Source organism: Schistocerca gregaria, chromosome 3, assembly GCF_023897955.1.
Source record: "Schistocerca gregaria isolate iqSchGreg1 chromosome 3, iqSchGreg1.2, whole genome shotgun sequence".
Lineage (NCBI taxonomy): Eukaryota > Metazoa > Arthropoda > Insecta > Orthoptera > Acrididae > Schistocerca > Schistocerca gregaria.
Window position 1 is genome coordinate 328,670,179 of NC_064922.1, and position 18,651 is coordinate 328,688,829.

An 18,651-nucleotide genomic window follows, 5' to 3' on the forward strand; every position below is an offset into this window, starting at 1 on the left:
ATGCATAATGGCACGCGGATCTAAGTGCAGTTTAAAAGTCACCTGTCACCCTTGTTATTTAGCACGACGTAACATTAATTGTGTAAGGCGTTAATGAGAAGCTAGTTGTGTACGTGTTTGACATTTAAATGGCACGACGACTGTTTCATTCTGGATGTGGCTTCAAATCCAGCACCTGTAGTAAATGCTGACAAAGCAAAGTTTTCAGTCCTGACCGAGACTCAAACACAGCACCGATCGTCATTGCTGACTATTCGTAAAGAGACGAGAAATATCTAGAATGAGATTTTCACTCTGCAGCGGAGTGTGCGCTGATATGAATCTTCCTGGCAGATTACAACTGTGCGCCCGACCGAGATTCGAACTCGGGACCTTTGCCTTTCGCGGGCAAGTGCTCTACCAACTGAGCTACCGAAGCACGACTCACGCCCGGTACCTACAGCTGTACTTCTAATTTTTGGCCTGTATCAGCAAGTCTGGACTTGAAATTACAAGACGAAAATTGTTGTACGGGGTGGGGATTGCTATCCAGTAAACAAAGTCCTTGTTAACTAGCCACAAAAGATGTCAGATACGGTTTCTTCACAAGTAACAGAGTGTGCGCACGTTAAAACTCGAAATGAGGCGACGTAAAAGTTTTCTGTTGGGCGGGGATTCGAATGGTTAACTAAACATTATGAAATGCTAGTTATTGATTTTTTTCACAAATAGCGAAATGTTTGAGCCTTAAACGGCAAGGCGTAAAAGTTTTGCTGTAACGGGATTCGAACCAGGCACATATCACCATTGTTTTCTAGCAGCGCACAGACGTTAAATATCGGTTCCTTTAACCAATAGCGAGATATACGCACGTTTTAATTACAAATAACGTGACGAAAAGTTCTATACAGACTGCGGCTGAACCATGCACATATCATCACTGTTGAGTAAACGCGAAGAGACGTTAACTATCAAATCTTTGTCAGCAGTAGCTGGGAATGACGTGTTAGAACTCGAAATGATGTGGTTCAAATGGCTCTGAGTACTATGGGACTCCACTGCCGTGGTCATCAGTCCCCTAGAACTTAGAACTACTTAAACCTAACTAACCTAAGGACATCACACACATCCATGCCCGAGGCAGGATTCGAACCTGCGACCGTAGCAGTCGCACGGTTCCGGACTGCGCGCCTAGAACCGCGAGACCACCGCGGCCGGCTCGAAATGATGTGATGGAAAGTTTGACTGGGAGTAAAAATCAGCATATATCGTTCGTGTTAACAATGCACGAAAAGAGATTAAAAATGAAAATCAGATGGAACTCAATTTAGTTCGTTCGGATATCTGGGAAGTCGCTTGGCAACGAATGATTTACTACAAACACCTTTCATTTTCAAGTATGTTTTGTACGCCGCGTCTGTAGATAAAGCTTGCTTCGTTTTAAAGACGTCCATTACGGCCCGCCGCGGTGGTCTCGTGGTTCTACGCGCGCAGTCCGGAACCGCGCGACTGCTACGGTAGCAGGTTCGAATCCTGCCTCGGGCATGGATGTTTGTGACGTCCTTAGGTTAGTTAGGTTTAAGTAGTTCTATGTTCTAGGGGACTAATGACTCAGATGTTAAGTCGCATAGTGCTCAGAGCCATTTGAACGTCCATTACGTATTTTCAGTAGAAAATCACTGACTGCAGGGGAAGAAAATATTGTGCCCTAGTAGTTCCCAACATAGCTCATTACTCCGGGAGTGGTAAAGTGCATTTTCTGAAGAGTAAGAAACAAAAGGATTCAACTGCATTTCGGTAACTGAAATTAATTTATTTTACGTAGTTACTATTATCTCTATTTTATAGGACTGTAATACTGGCTACAGAAGTTACCAATAAATAGGTTGTTTTCAAATACTAGCATGAACGTGTGCCACAATTTGGTGCAGGTTACAGCTGGTGCATATTCCTCAAGTAATCCATCCACTATTTACGTACTTCGTACCACGCATCTGTGACGGTAAGATTGAGATGTATATATCACATAGCCTTAAATACTCTATTAAAAAGCCTTCTACGACTTGTAGATAGTTCCCGTAGTAGACCAGAAATTGCTTTATTATTCACTTCGCAAAAATAAACAAGCTGTTAGCAAAAGAAAAAAAAAGGCTCTGAGCACTATGGGACTTAACTTCTGAGGTCATCAGTCCCCTAGAACTTAGAACTACTTAAACCTAACTAACCTAAGGACTCACACACATCCATGCCTGAGGCAGGATTCGAACCTGCGACCGTAACGGTCGCGCGGTTCCAGACTGAAACGCCTAGAATCGCTCGGTTACTCCGGCTGGCTGTTAGCAAAATAGAACAGTATGTATGTAATGGTACTACATTGCTGCAGAGCCCACACAGTATTATTATTAGAGGGAGTGGTCAGATAAAAAGCATTAGCAGCTTGAAGTCTCCTAATCTCCACCATTTCAGAAGTAAGGAGCAATCAAGTGATGTACATACACTAAGTGGAATACGCACGTATTAACAGGACTGATTTTAAATTCTGTAAATAAGTTTGTTAGAAATAAGTAGTACCTGTTGTCTCACTAGTTCGTGATTTAATAAAGTACCTACAAAAACCAAATGTCATTTATCGTTCCTCATTTTAAAAAGAAGTGTTCAAAGAATATTACTTTTAATTTTTAGTTCGGTGCTAATGTTGACTCTCAAGGACTGTTAGGCTGCACCATGTTTCTTCAAACAATCGACGTTACGATGCCTCTGCTGGGATCTTCAACATGTTGATGCTGTTGGGGGAGGGGGTGTGGCTACTAGCTGACCCCTTATTACTGTCCGTGGTGACGTTCTCAGGAATGTTGGGAACCACTGCTTTGCTCAGATGCTACGCAGTGACGCATACAGACTCTGCACGATTTATCACTTGCACTTTCTAAGCTCCCGTGATCAGAGTCTAAAAAAGTTTGTTCAGAAAATTTCGGAAACTGCAGGGGGCCACACAGTTTACAATCAGTTACATTGTTTCTGGACCGCTGTGTCCATACTGGAATGTTCCTTGCGTCACGCGGAGCCTGTATGTGGGACACATCCTTCGAGACTGCCGTTAACGGAGTGCAAAACCGCCATCCTATCACGGCCGTCGGCACGGAAAGTCAGCAGCCGGCGGAGTGCGGCGTTTTTGTGAACGGTGGTGCGATCTCTACAGCAAGTCCACTTTCGGCAGCGTTTTGCTGATGGCTCCCGGCGCCAAATAGGCAGAGAGCACGCTTGCTCGGCTTCAGTGGCTGCGAATTTTTCTTGCCATAGCGCGAATACTTGCCTTTCTGCGCTCTTTCTATCGAGGGCAGTCCGTCAGTTGACTGAGGGGAGGGGGAGAGAACGGGAAAAGCGAAAGAGGATGAGAGCAAGGATTCTACCTCATTTCTTTTGTGTGTGTATGTCGTCAATTCCATCGACTTATAAGAATGCTCTTCTCGTTAAAATTTTCACAGCACGTCATCTTCTGTGTGAAAGCGAATTTATGATCTTCTAACTCGAGTATCGGTAGTATCTGGAGATCTTTAAACCCATTGTCGTTACCGAATTGAAGGTAGGACATATATGAAAGAATGGAAACGGAAGCAGACGACTTACCTACTACAGTAAACGTACGGCGTTTTGTTTCCATTGAAAATGATTGCAAAGCATTCCGTGGAGCCGCAAAGAATTCCGTGGAGCCTTCGAACTTGTATAACTAGAGTAAATAGGGTCGATATTCTGACACCAAATCTCTGCAAAATCATTAGACATGACAGAAGTATAAGGTAAGACATCTGAAGAAAACTAAAATAAATTGTTTATCAACTGCGTAAAATCATAAAAAAAAGCCATATCTCAATCAAGGCGCTAGCTCATTCAGTTTTTGTCACTTAGGGGAATTCTTATGGTGACAATTTCATCGTTACGTTACTGAACATGAAATATTTAATCTAAAAGTCCAGGATATTTGTAAGTGAGAAAAAAATTTGCTTCCATTCTGAGCTCTGCCTATTTGATGAGTTTCCACATGTTACTTGGTCACTGTAACTTTGTTGTAAATGAATATATATCGTATTTTAACATCCCATCAATGTTACTAGAGACAGAGCACATAATTTTGTGGATAATGGCCTTATTTGGGAAACAATTTCGACACTCGCCTCAAGTGATTTTGGGAAACCTTGGAAAAAAAAACTGTCTGGCCTGCAGCGAGTTTGAATCCTAGTCATCTCACTTACGAGAGCTTACAAGACTTTTTGTGTGCAACATGCTGAAGTATTTTTGCATTCTTTTCGACAGGACAGTTTCCCTTGCTTGTTCAACTTTTGCCTCATGTAACTGATTACACCATGTATGACTCCTGTTGTTATAAGACTGTAAGGAAGTCGTGTGCTGATTCTGTACTTACGGGTAAGTACCTAGATTTAATTCATCACCTCTCCACCGACACTCTTATTTCAAAGGTTGGTGTATTAACTGTGAAACGTATCCCGGATGTCAGCAGGAGAAGATGGATGTCTTTCTGCGGAGCCAAAGATCACGTATGTAGAAACCTACTCGTCGGCTGCCACCGATATGTTCTAGCAGGATGAAACTTCTCCGGGCGTAATGGTGCAGTTCAGGTTCGTGAAGCAGTAGGATATGTTGTATGCAACGACTAGTTACTTAGTAATTCTTTTGTACCGAAATAGTATTCGTACTGCTCCATATCATCAGCACCTCTATTCCAAATTTTTCCACCAAATTCTTTTCACATTCGTAAAAGAGCATTTTTTTGTTTACCAATAAAATGTATAAATTGTATTTATTCAACTGGTTTCGGTTGTTTCAACCATCATCAGCTGGATGAAAACATAACATCTGTTAGTTTAAAATGCACACGTCTCAAAATAGATACATATACTAAGTACAGAAATGGCAAAACGGTAAAATAAAACATAATTGGATTCTGGCAAACTCTTAAATAGCACTTCTGACAGTAACAGGCTGTATATCCACAAAAACCGAAATTGTGATAGACATAGGAAATATCATCACAAACACAATGAATACAAACAAAGGGATTTTGTATTTCTGCGACACTCTTCAATACAAACACAGATGAAGCGATAAGAAAATGGAAAACATTGAGTATAGAAGGAGTTTGTGCCGATCGTGACACTAGACTAAATGTAATGTATGTGCAGATGACATAACTTTGTTTGCAGAGAATGAAGATGATCTTCATGGGGGTCTATAAATTGCAGCAGATTGTCTCATATTACAACCTAACATTGCCCGTAGATAAAACGATAGTAACGGAATTTCGGGGCATGCAACCGGTAAGACCAAAATAGTCTTGAAAAATAAAATCTTGAAGGAAGAAACATTTTAATTATCTAGGATGCGACATCACGTAGAAATATATCTATGAAGTAGACCAAAATTTAATGCGGAACGATGGTAAAAAGGTTGCAAAACAAAGCCAGGAAAAAAACAGATGAAGTTTTACAAAACCACAGCAGTACTAACTCTTGCTTGTGGAAGTGAAGCATGGGCAACAACAACACACCAAGAAAGCAGAATGCAGACTCATGAAATGAGGTATCTAAGATAAGTGGAATGATGCACAAAAGAAAATCGTAAAAGAAATGAGTACATAAGGCAAGATTTAGGAATTGTAACCTAAACGAAAAAATGAAGGAAAATAGAAAAAATGGAAGGAACGTGTAGACCGTGTGGGTGGGAAAAGAATCGTGGTAAAGGATTTCAGTAGCAAATTCACTGGAAGAAGAGATGTACGAAGACCATACAAGAGAGCTTTAACAGGCAATTTCTCTAATACATGAGCGAAGAATAAGGGGACGAACGAGGCCAACAAGCCGGAAAATAATTTAGTTTCCCGTAATCATTGTGTTTTTTCGCGGGTTTATGTCGAACGTGATTGCCCTGGCGCTACTGCGGGAGGCATATTCAATAAAAGTTTCTAACATATTGTTCTGTCCCCATTGAAACGTTTCCTGTGTGATCTTAAACGCAAACTCTGAGATGTTAGTGGTTAACATACTGCTTGACTAAGAGCATTAGCGGGCTTTTTGACGGAACTATTTAAGAATTGCTGTGGTACGCTTTAAGGAAATCATCGAACTCCGGAGAGGTTGGGCGAGGATTTGAACCTTACTCCTCCCGGATATCTTTCCGGAGTATTAATCACAGCGGCTCGTCTATAGGGGAATTACTACTTTCGTGTTCTTATGATCTCTGTGTGGCCGGCCGGAGTGGCCGAGCGGTTCTAGGCGCTAAAGTTCGGAACCGCGACCGCTACGGTCGCAGGTTCGAATCCTGCCTCTGGCATGGATGTGTATGATGTCCCTAGGTTAGTTAGGTTTAAGTAGTTCTAAGTTCTGGGGTACTGGTGACCTCATAGTGTAAGTCCCACAGTGCTCAGAGCCATTTGAACCATTTGATCTCTGTGTGGCTCAGTAGTTCTGCAGTCCAGTGACAGACTACAAATCCAAACGCCTGGGATCTGATCCCAGTCAGTCGTAGGATATTTATCTTATTAATCTCTTCTTTAACCCCTAGAAAAAATGGTAATGTGAAAATTCCAAGTTACTCCATGGTTCGGAGTTAAATTCCGCTTGTAACTGGCTGGAAAATCAGTTCAGAGATAGGAGGAAGTCAACAGCGTAATTCCTCCTAAAGGACCATGTCCAGTAAAGCACTGAGATCTTCAACCAAGCTTCTGGATGAAGCGATAAAGATCATAGGTAAAGCTGACCTCTTTCCCTTGGGGAAGGCGATCAGTTGCTATTCTTAAGCGGTATTGGCTCAAACGTCGTAGCACTATTCGACCCCCACTCGAAATTTCAGTCCTCCAATCGAGCTTTGAGACTAGCAGAGGGGAGAGTCCAGAAAATTCAGTTGATTTGCTCCAAAGGCACAAAGTGATAATCTGCTGCGTAGTTTTATTAGAGCGAAATTTCTGCTGCAGATTCACACATTCCCTACAAACTACACTCCTGGAAATTGAAATAAGAACACCGTGAATTCATTGTCCCAGGAAGGGGGAACTTTATTGACACATTCCTGGGGTCAGATACATCACATGATCACACTGACAGAACCACAGGCACATAGACACAGGCAACAGAGCATGCACAATGTCGGCACTAGTACAGTGTATATCCACCTTTCGCAGCTATGCAGGCTGCTATTCTCCCGTGGAGACGATCGTAGAGATGCTGGATGTAGTCCTGTGGAACGGCTTGCCATGCCATTTCCACCTGGCGCCTCAGTTGGACCAGCGTTCGTGCTGGACGTGCAGACCGCGTGAGACGACGCTTCATCCTGTCCCAAACATGCTCAATGGGGGACAGATCCGGAGATCTTGCTGGCCAGGGTAGTTGACTTACACCTTCTAGAGCACGTTGGGTGGCACGGGATACATGCGAACGTGCATTGTCCTGTTGGAACAGCAAGTTCCCTTGCCGGTCTAGGAATGGTAGAACGATGGGTTCGATGACGGTTTGGATGTACCGTGCACTATTCAGTGTCCCCTCGACGATCACCAGAGGTGTATGGCCAGTGTAGGAGATCGCTCCCCACGCCATGATGCCGGGTGTTGGCCCTGTGTGCCTCGGTCGTATGCAGTCCTGATTGTGGCGCTCACCTGCACGGCGCCAAACACGCATACGACCATCATTGGCACCAAGGCAGAAGCGACTCTCATCGCTGAAGACGACACGTCTCCATTCGTCCCTCCATTCACGCCTGTCGCGACACCACTGGAGGCGGGCTGCACGATGTTGGGGCGTGAGCGGAAGACGGCCTAACGATGTGCGGGACCGTAGCCCACCTTCATGGAGACGGTTGCGAATGGTCCTCGCCGATACCCCAGGAGCAACAGTGTCCCTAATTTGCTGGGAAGTGGCGGTGCGGTCCCCTACGGCACTGCGTAGGATCCTACGGTCTTGGCGTGCATCCGTGCGTCGCTGCGGTCCGGTCGCAGGTCGACGGGCACGTGCACCTTCCGCCGACCACTGGCGACAACATCGATGTACTGTGGAGACCTCACGCCCCACGTGTTGAGCAATTCGGCGGTACGTCCACCCGGCCTCCCGCATGCCCACTATACGCCCTCGCTCAAAGTCCGTCAACTGCACATACGGTTCACGTCCACGCTGTCACGGCATGCTACCAGTGTTAAAGACTGCGATGGAGCTCCGTATGCCACGGCAAACTGGCTGGCACTGACGGCGGCGGTGCACAAATGCTGCGCAGTTAGCGCCATTCGACGGCCAACACCGCGGTTCCTGGTGTGTCCGCTGTGCCGTGCGTGTGATCATTGCTTGTACAGCCCTCTCGCAGTGTCCGGAGCAAGTATGGTGGGTCTGACACACCGGTGTCAATGTGTTCTTTTTTCCATTTCCAGGAGTGTAATATCTGCAATTTTTCGACGTACTCGTCAGTCTACTGGACAATCGCAAACTTTCGGATGATTACTTCTTAACAATATGGTGCATTTCTCAGTACTGGGTGCGCAGTAATTTTTGTTTTGTTTCCCCCACCGTTTTCGCGACTATTAGTAACGGAACAATATCTCAGATTGAATAGAAACCCATATTTGACCCATGGCTATTACGTCATCTGAGGGCTTAACGTTGAATCGAATACGAACTCATTACAAACGGAGCATAAGTTTGGAGTAGAGAACAGTTGGGAAGGAACTTCTTATTTTTAGACTTGGTTTTATTGAGCCATGGTGCCAATTATAGATACAGAATCATACGTAGAGAGAAATCACTGTGTAAATAAGCTCACTGACCAAAAAATTTGACACACCTTGAGAAGTCATTACGGACATCATTTAATACCCTGTAAGTCCGGCCTGGACTTTATAACAGCCTGGATTCTGTTATGGAGTGAGACCACAAGGTTGTCCAGGTAAGTCGATGCCAAGTTAAGCCACTCGCTGGAGGATCTGATCAAGCAGTTCCATCAGACTGCGGGGATACTGAGGCCGGCGTTTTACCCACTCTTTCAACATGTCCCACGGATTTTCTATGGGGTTCAGGTCAGGTGATTTTGCAGGTCAATCGAAATGTATTAGGGTCGATGAGTGTTCAGAGAAACCAGTCACATATTATTCCAGTCCGATGAATTTTGTTGTTGTCGTCTTGAAAAATAAGGGTACCAATAGCATACTCATCGTGCAGTTGCTGACTGAAAGGCACACATGATCATTCAGAATGTTTAAGTAAACACGGTGGTTCACGTGAGTGGTCATCTCAGGGAGAGGGCTCAATTCATGATAAGAAAAACACTCCCCAAAGCACCACAAACCCACTTCCGACTTGCACCTGATCTTGCACACATTCGGGATAAAATGCTCCATTTGGTCTTCGGTGCACTCGACGACTTGCATCATTTGAATATAGGCAAAAACGTGATTCTTCAGGCTACATTACGTTTCACAAATCAGCTACTGTCCACGTTCGATGGTTTCTAGTCCATTGAAGACTCGCTGCTTTATGCGCCTGTGTGAGCAATGGTCTCTTGCGAGGTGACCGACTACACATGTTCATTGCATGCAGTTCCCGTCCCAATGTTCTCTCGCTGACAGGTTGGGATAGACCTTCAATCATTGCCTGTAGCAATTCCTGTCGGGTTTGGAATCGATTTTGATTCACAAGCTGTGAAACGCTTCTCCGGTCCCTTTCAGTCGGGATCTTTTTGCGACCACAATTCAAAAGTCGTATTTCGTAGGTCACGTGTGTTACACCACTGCTTGTAGATACATTGAACAGTCCGCCGCGAAACATCAACCAATCCAGCAACTTCACTCACCGTGTGGCCATCGGCACGACCAAACACGATTACCCCTTTTTGGCACTCTGCCACCTCCGCTTGAACATAAATGTCACACTGACGGCTAATTCCTTGTGACCAGGTAGAGGCAGTGAGCGCGCGGTTGAGCACATAACTCGATCGCTGCGCTATCTGTGCGTGCGCACTGGAGTGACTAATTTTTTGTCAGTGAGCTTAGCTTGAACAATGATTTTAAATTATTTAACAGTTACTACATACGTTCAATACTTATACCTAAGAAATCTTGACATATCAGCCATAGACAAAATAGAATATAAGCAAGAGATCTCAACAGAGATTGGGAAGCATGCACTTTAGAGCGCTGATACAAACACAATATAGCCTTAAATTTCATATACTTACGTTACAGTCCCGCACAAAACAAAAAGAGCGCTTTGTATATTTGAGAATATCCGTGACAAGGTAAAACAGGAGCACTTGTTGCAAGGGTCACATTTAATTTCACGAGGTTTTGCAGTAAGAAGTTTTGCTCTTCTTTGAAAAACTGTAGGTAAACAGCAGCTTTCTTCTGACAGTTGCAGATAGGAATATCTTTGATGCTTATAAGACATAAGTGGGAAGGTGTTGGTCTATGGTGGTGCGCCTTCGTACCTGGGGTTCGGCTTGCCGCTCGCTTGAAATGTTCGAAACCAGGGGGTTCTTCTAATTACTGGTTGCACGCCAGCGTGGTGTTGGCCTTTATGATAGACGAGCTTAGCGCCCACTGCTTCCTTCGCGTATACTGTATGGTCTGCACAGGTTTTTTGTGCTTCTTTAATCGAATTTTTATTTCTTTAATAGAATTTTTATGTTATTCAAAAATTGCCAAATCTTCTAAATTTTTCGCGTTAATTAAGCCGACAGAAGTATGGTCTTTTCCGAATCCACTTCTGACCAGAAAGCGATTGTGGTAGCTAGTCAGAAGTCTCCGTTAATCTTTTGAGTTCATTTGGTGATATTTCCGTAGAAACTTTTGTACTTTGACACGTATTTCTTTAGAGTCAAATAACATTTTCATAGATTTAGCTTTATAAAGGTTTTATTAGAACGAAAAATTTCCATAAAAATGTTAACCCCCTTGTTGGTTTAATTTCCAAAAACACTGAAACACGTATTTTTTCATTTATAAGGGTGAAGTCAAATACGAGTTTTCACACATGCAGCTATAAAAATGCTTTAGTAGTACGTTAACAATCATCTGTTTTCAAAAAATTTAACCGATTATTTTACCCCTTAGTTATTGAATTTTCAAAAATGCTGAAGCACATATTTTTTAAATTTTTGACTGAGAAACCAAATACCAATTTTCGTAATTCTACAAGTAGCTTCAAATTTGTCTTACTAACGACATATTTTCAAAAAGACTTTCATCTCCTACTAGGGGAGGAATTTCGAAAAATCCATTACTAAATAATGCCTACAGTATAAGATCAACATCCTCTGCAAATTTTAAGTTTCTACCCTTAGCTATTGAGCCTGGGCGACCACGAGTCAGTGAATCAGTCAGGTCCCGTTTCACCCCCTTAAGGGCTGAATTTCCAAAAACACTGAAGCAGGTATTTTTTATTTCTAACCGTGAAGTCAAATACTAATTTTCATAGGTGTAGCTTAGTAAATTCTTTAGTGGTTCTTTAATAATTATTTATTTTTAAAAAAGTCACCCACTATTTCACCTCCATAGGAGATAAATTTCCAAGGATCCGAAACACGTATTTACTTGTTTCCTACCGAGAAACCAAATATCAACTTTCCTAAGTCTAGCTCCAAAATTGCCTTAATTGGTTCAAATGGCTCTGAGCACTATGGGACTTAACATCTGTGGTCATCAGTCCCCTAGAACTTAGGACTACTTATACCTAACTAACCTAAGGACGTCACACACATCCATGCCCGAGGCAGGATGCGAACCTGTGACCGTAGCAGTTGCGCGGTTCCGGACTGAGCGCCTTAATTGCTTCATATTTTCAAATAACCTTTCGTACCCTATTTCATCACCCTATGGGTGGAATTTCGAAAAATCCCATCTTAAACGGAGCCCAGGGTATAAGATCAACACCGTCTCCAAATATCAAGTTTGTATCCTTAGCGATTTGGGCAGGACGATGATGAGTCAGTCAGTTTCCTGTTAGTACGTGGAGACTGAAAGACGCCAAACCTCTGCCCATTCTTCCTCGGTCAGCTACCGCATCCGTAACTTTCGAAAAGTCAGTCCGAATTAGCAGCCAGAGTTATTTATGAAACAGACGCACGAACAGGAAGGAAGTACGAACCTCTGAACTCCGCTGCTGCAAAACCTGAGTGATGTGTTGCACTCGCCGCTTCACCTCAATCGATGGCTTTCTGAAAACAGCGGCATTCCCAATTGCCGGAGCGTCATGACCGCCCCTCTTCCTCGAATCTGTCCTCGCCGGCGTGTACTCTGGCTCAGAGGTACGCGGATTTCCTTTTTTGTCGCGCTCGGATACCTCCATTTCTACGCGATTTATTCCCTATTTTCTGGGACACTCGTCAAAAGCACTAGCCTTTGTAAGGGTACAGAGCAATAAGCCAGTGCTGTACACGCGAAGGCTTTTAGCCCAGGAGGTCGTCGAAGTGTGCGTCCGTGGCCAGCCTCCCCCCTCCCTCGCCACCAATAAGAAGCGGCACGGCGCGGCGCGGCCGCAGTTGCAGCTGGGTCTACGGCGCCACCAGCCAACGACCGCTCTTCGCCGCTGGGGTACGTTGGCGCCAGGCTCTCTGGACCCCGAGTCCCTCGTTACAGAAGGCGACGCTGCTCCTCGGCTTATGTAACAGATATCAGCGTGAATTCCGGAAACCACGATCGCAAGGTACTCAGAATGATCTTCACACTTCTGATTAACTAGAAGGCTGTAGACCAGGGTTGTCCAACATTTTAGCCTCCCTCAGCCACTTTTGAAAAAGAAGAGCATTTTTGGGCCGCACGTAATATACGAGTACTTAACACTAACAGTAAGGGTGGTCGTGGGTATACATGTAAGTAATTTACAATTTATTAATTTACGATCCTTTATGCTAAAAAAGATAAATGGAATTAATTTGAAGTTTTCTGTATGACATTTCATTCATAATTTTATAATTTGTGAGATTAATGCATCAATAGCAGGTTCGATCGAAGTGGTTGCCCTTCCCAGGGTGTTCTCAAGTGTCAATCTGAGATTTTGGTTCATTTTTTACTCTTTGTATGCCTTACTCTGCAAATATCTGTTCGCAAACGCACATACTTCCAAAAAAAACTCTGAACAGGCCATGAAGGCCCAACGGTACCGACCGGCCGCCGTATCATCCTCAGCCCACAGGCGTCACCGGATGCGGAAATGGAGAGGTATGTGGTCAGCACACCGCTCTCCCGGCTTCCAAGTAAAGGTTACAAATATAACGCATGACTTTGTAGAAAGGGATATTTGTCTCTGGGCAGGTATGATTCGTAAAGGTCCAACGAAGATACACGATCAAATTTTCCTTTTACTTGGATGTCAGGCTTCAACTATGCATTCCATCTATGAATCTCTGGCAACGTATCTATACTGTTTGTAAAAGGCGTCTCATAAACACAAAAATTTTGGTAATTTTTTCGAAAACTCTGAATTAGATGTTCAGTTGTTGCATCAAATCGAAAAGTTTAGTTGTTTATTTCATCCCGTCTTTTGGATTATATTTGGCCAAACTATTGAAATGAAAAAAAAAGTTTCTTTCTACTTGGGTTCGCCATAATTTCAGCTTCATTTGGAAACTGTTTATTGTTTAAAACGTGTTACTGATAAGCATCTTTCTTTCTACATCTACATTTATACTCCGCAAGCCACCCAACTGTGTGTGGTGGAGGGCACTTTACGTGCCACTGTCATTACCTCCCTTTCCCGTTCCAGTCGCGTATGGTTCGCGGGAAGAATGACTGCCGGAAAGTCTCCGTGCGCGCTCGAATCTCTCTAATTTTACATTCGTGATCTCCTCGGGAGGCATAAGTAGGGGGAAGCAATATATTCGATACCTCATCCAGAAACGCACCCTCTCGAAACCTGGACAGCAAGCTACACTGCGATGCAGAGCGCCTCTCTTGCAGAGTCTGCCACTTGAGTTTGCTAAACATCTCCGTAACGCTATGACGGTTACCAAATAACCCTGTGACGACACGCGCCGCTCTACTTTGAATCTTCTCTATCTCCTCGGTCAACCCGATCTGGTACGGATCCCACACTGATGAGCAATACTCAAGTATAGGTCGAACGAGTGTTTTGTAAGCCACCTCCTTTGTTGATGGACTACATTTTCTAAGGACTTTCCCAATGAATCTCAACCTGGTACCCGCCTTACGAACAATTAATTTTATATGATCATTCCACTTCAAATCGTTCCGCACGCATACTCCGAGATATTTTACAGAAGTAACTGTTACCAGTGTTTGTTCCGCTATCATATAATCATACAATAAAGGATCCTACCTTCTATGTATTCGCAATACATTACATTTATCTATGTTAAGGATCAGTTGCCACTCCATGCACCAAGTGCCTATCCGCCGCAGATCTTCCTGCATTTCGGTATAATTTTCTAATGCTGCAACTTCTCTGTATACTACAGCATCACCCGCGAAAAGCCGCATGGAACTTCCGACACTATCTACTAGATCATTTATATATATTGTGAAAAGTAATGGTCCCATAACACTCCCCTGTAGCACGCCAGAGGTTACTTTAACGTCTGTAGACGTCTCTCCATTGATAACAACATGCCGTGTTCTGTTTGCTAAAAACTCTTCAATCCAGCCACACAGCTGGTCTGATATTCCGTAGGTTCTTACTTTGTTTATCAGGCGACAGTGCGGAACTGTATCGAACGCCTTCCTGAAGTCAAGGAAAATGGCATCTACCTGGGAGCCTGTATATAATATTTTCTGGGTCTCATGAACAAATAAAGCGAGTTGGGTCTCACACGATCGCTGTTTCCGGAATCCATGTTGATTCCTACAGAGTAGATTCTGTGTTTCCAAAAACGACATGATACGCGAGCAAAAAACATGTTCTAAAATTCTACAACAGATCAACGTCAGAGATATAGGTCTATAGTTTTGTGCATCTGCTCGACGACCCTTCTTGAAGACTGGGACTACCCGTGTTCTTTAACAATCATTTGGAACCTTCCGTTCCTCTAGAGACTTGAGGTACACGGCTGTTAAAAGAGTGGCAAGTTCTTTCGCGCACTCTGTGTAGAATCGAATTGGTATCCCGTCAGGTCCAGTGGACTTTCCTCTGTTGAGTGATTCCAGTTGCTTTTCTATTTCTTGGACACTTATTTCGATGTCAGCCATTTTTTCGTTTGTGCGAGGATTTAGAGAAGGAACTGCAGTGCGGTCTTCCTCTGTGAAACAGCTTTGGAAAAAGGTGTTTAGTATTTCAGCTGTACGCGTGTCATCCTCTGTTTCAATGCCACCACCATCCCGGAGTGTCTGGATATGCTGTTTCGAGCCACTTACTGATTTAACGTAAGACCAGAACTTCTTAGGATTTTCTGTCAAGTCGGTACATAGAATTTTACTTTCGAATTCACTGAACGCTTCACACATAGCTCTCCTTACGCTAACTTTGACATCGTTTAGCTTCTGTTTGTCTGAGAGGTTTTGGCTGCGTTTACACTTGGAGTGAAGCTCTCTTTGCTTCCGCCGTAGTTTCCTAACTTTGTTGTTGAACCACGGTGGGTTTTTCCCGTCCCTCACAGTTTTACTCGGCACGTACCTGTCTAAAACATATTTTACGATTGCCTTGAACTTTTTCCATAAACACTCAACATTGTCAGTGTCGGAACAGAAATTTTCGTTTTGATTTGTTAGGTAGTCTGAAATCTGCCTTCTTTTAGTCTTGATAAACAGATAAGCCTTCCTCCCTTTTTTTATATTCCTATTAACTTCCATATTCAGGGATGCTGCAACGGCCTTATGATGACTGATTCCCTGTTCTGCACTTACAGAGTCGAAAAGTTCGGGTCTGTTTGTTATCAGTAGGTCCAAGATGTTATCTCCATGAGTCGGTTCTCTGTTTAATTGCTCGAGGTAATTTTCGGATAGTGCACTCAGTATAATGCCACTCGATGCTCTGTACCTACCACCCGTCCTAAACTTCTTTCTTGAAGACGCCTCTTTAAGTCACCCTAAATGATTAGTCAAGTCTACTAAAATTGCTAAATCTGACACCCAGTTGGCATCGTCAAGTTCTGGCACAGATTTTGCTTTTGATATCATGAACGATTTGTTTTCATTAATTATGCTATGAAATGTTTTTAACATCTGGCAGCGACTGAGCCACCTTACGTCAGTAAAATATACGCTACCACCACGCTAAGGATCAAAACTTCCAAGGAATTGCTTGGAACTGACGACGATTCAATCCCACAGTAAGCTAGTCCGTGGGCTCTCGATTGAAGAAATTACATTGAATTAAAGCTAATCGCTTTGTGCTTATCATCTGCTACTACAGAACAGCACAGAGCTCGTGAAAGCACATTATACACACTTTCACCTTCAAATGTGATTATTTTTTGTAGCAATTGATGTCATATCAAATTAAAGTTATTACAACAGTATTTCGATACTGTTAGATAGAAAACATTGGCAGTAATTGCAAATCACATGAAGATTTCTTTTACCGACTTGTAGTGAATGGAACAACCATGAAAAAGTTTCTTAATCACAACTATACAGAAATAAAACAGAATTTTCATGTATTTCCATAATTTAATTTCATTATACGTCTCTAAATCTCTAGTTTCGCAGCTGCGACTGAAATAGCCGTAAGACAACAAACCAGTGAGTCTGACTGATTGGCCGGTTACATGAACGAGACTCTGGGGGTTGAAATATAGCACGGGAGACAATGTTAAGAACCAGATGGACCAATGAGGAAAAAGCATTGTGTGGCCGGAGTTTCGAATCGAAAATATTAAGTTTATCGTAACTTTACTTGAACGGAATTATATGGAATTTTTTTAGCGATCGTGTTATCTTGTGCACTATTGATACTTGTTTTAGGGCCCGAGCGGACCTTGTTGTAGACGGTGACGCTGCCGAAGTCTTCGATGCTGTTCGACATTGATATAGGTAAACTTTGCGAAACTTCCTGCCAAATAGGTGACTGAATTGGCGATTTGTGCTACCCGGACGTGGTATGACACCCTTGGTGGACAGACCTTGCCAGACACTAGTACAAGGTGTAAGGCCACATAGACATACGTGATCAAACCATTAATACTTACAGAGTACGCAATTGTCGCCGACAAATCTATAACACTGCTAAAGATAATGTTGTTCTAAAAATAAAAGATGGTATCACCAGAAGTTTAAATATCCTGAAAAGTTTTCAGCAAGTAACAGTCTGTGCACTCGGGCAACTCACTTGCATTGTAGCCGGATGTAGTCTAAAAAGTGAAAACTGCTGATGTCATCTTCCTTTGGATATCAATGTACCATTGTTTTTCGGCAATGTACCATTGTTTTTCGGCCTTTTAGCTATTTTTGATAACCGTAGCGGTAAGGGAAAGTAACTGGCGAATGGTCCTTGTTTGTTTCTATTTACTCCTGTCGCATTTTGCTTCATTTAGGCAAAGCAGTGCTTCAGATTTACTGACGATACTGTGCAAGTGCATCTCGAACACAAGAACAGAAATATGCCATTTATAATTAAAATGTATACGAGCAAAATAATCACATACAACGAATTGAAAACTGCCCTTTTGGAAACACGGACTGCTGTGTTAAGGGGAAACACAAAGACGACTGAAGAGTCCCCGTGTTTTGTGGACTTGAAGTGAAATACAGCTGGTATCAGTGGACATTAAGAAAATGCAACGATCAGGTAATTTCCGCTATCATTTTGATAATAGTAATTACACTGCAGAAAAAACCGCAAGTAATGCAAATTATCACGAGCACTTTTAATGAGTAATTAACTGAAGCTATTCTCAAACAGAAGGTAGGATTGAACACAACACAACAGTATGTTTCACACGCTGTAATACAGTCTCTGATTGAAACAGTGATCGAGGAAGCGTAGAATAAATTTCTTTTGTTTCTGTCAGTAATCACAATAAATTTTGTTCCTTAGACTTCCGGTTTCGGTCAGCGATGACGATCTTCAGATCTGCAGCAAAACATGGGAAAATCAAATACAACTAGTGGACAGTTAACATTTCAAAACAATAAAATATACAGTAATGAAAAGTATTATTCCTATAGATGTGGAAACATTCGCTTAAAATATGACGAGAAATACCTGTTTTAGAAAGTGTCCTCATACATGTCGATACCTTAAGTTTACCAATATTCTTTAATTTTATAGTTGTACAAAATGCAATAAAATGAAAAATACAATAGGTGAAATCAATGGTGAGCTCCTAAGGTGTATAAGTTGCTATAGTGATAAAATGTAACAAATTATAACACGAATAAAGTTAAATTAAAAAGGAAAAAGGCAATGTGTCATTGCAAGACACTTTGGTATGAACAGTAGCGCTGTTAATAGGATGACTCTGTTGCCACTGTGGCCTAGTTTACACCATATTTTAAATAAGTGCTACGAAGTCACGCTGATTTTGTGTATATTTCTTGACGATGCCACTATGCCTTCATTATACTAAGACATGTTGAAAAACAGGCATTTCTCGTCATATTTTAAGTACATGTTTCCAAATCTACGAAAATAAACTTTTCACTATGGCATATTTGATTGTTTTGACATGTAGACTGTCCACTGGCTGTATTTGATTGTGCCGTGTTTTGCTACAGATCTGAAGATGTTCATCGCT

General features: G+C 42.7%; 1 protein-coding gene and 1 non-coding gene across 2 annotated transcripts in view; one reads left to right on the forward strand and one right to left on the reverse strand.

The window, feature by feature from the left end:
* Positions 1 to 343: 343 nt before the first annotated feature.
* Positions 344 to 418, reverse strand: Trnas-cga (transfer RNA serine (anticodon CGA)). Its single transcript has one exon. It is a non-coding gene; the product is annotated as a tRNA-Ser (tRNA).
* A 12,099-nt stretch (positions 419 to 12,517) lies between these two features.
* Positions 12,518 to 18,651, forward strand: part of LOC126354619 (uncharacterized) — a 49,714-nt gene continuing 43,580 nt past the window's right edge. Inside the window, exon 1 of the mRNA XM_050004383.1 lies at positions 12,518 to 12,668. The gene's annotated coding sequence lies outside the window, so the exon portion shown is untranslated. The remainder of the gene's footprint in view (positions 12,669 to 18,651) is intronic.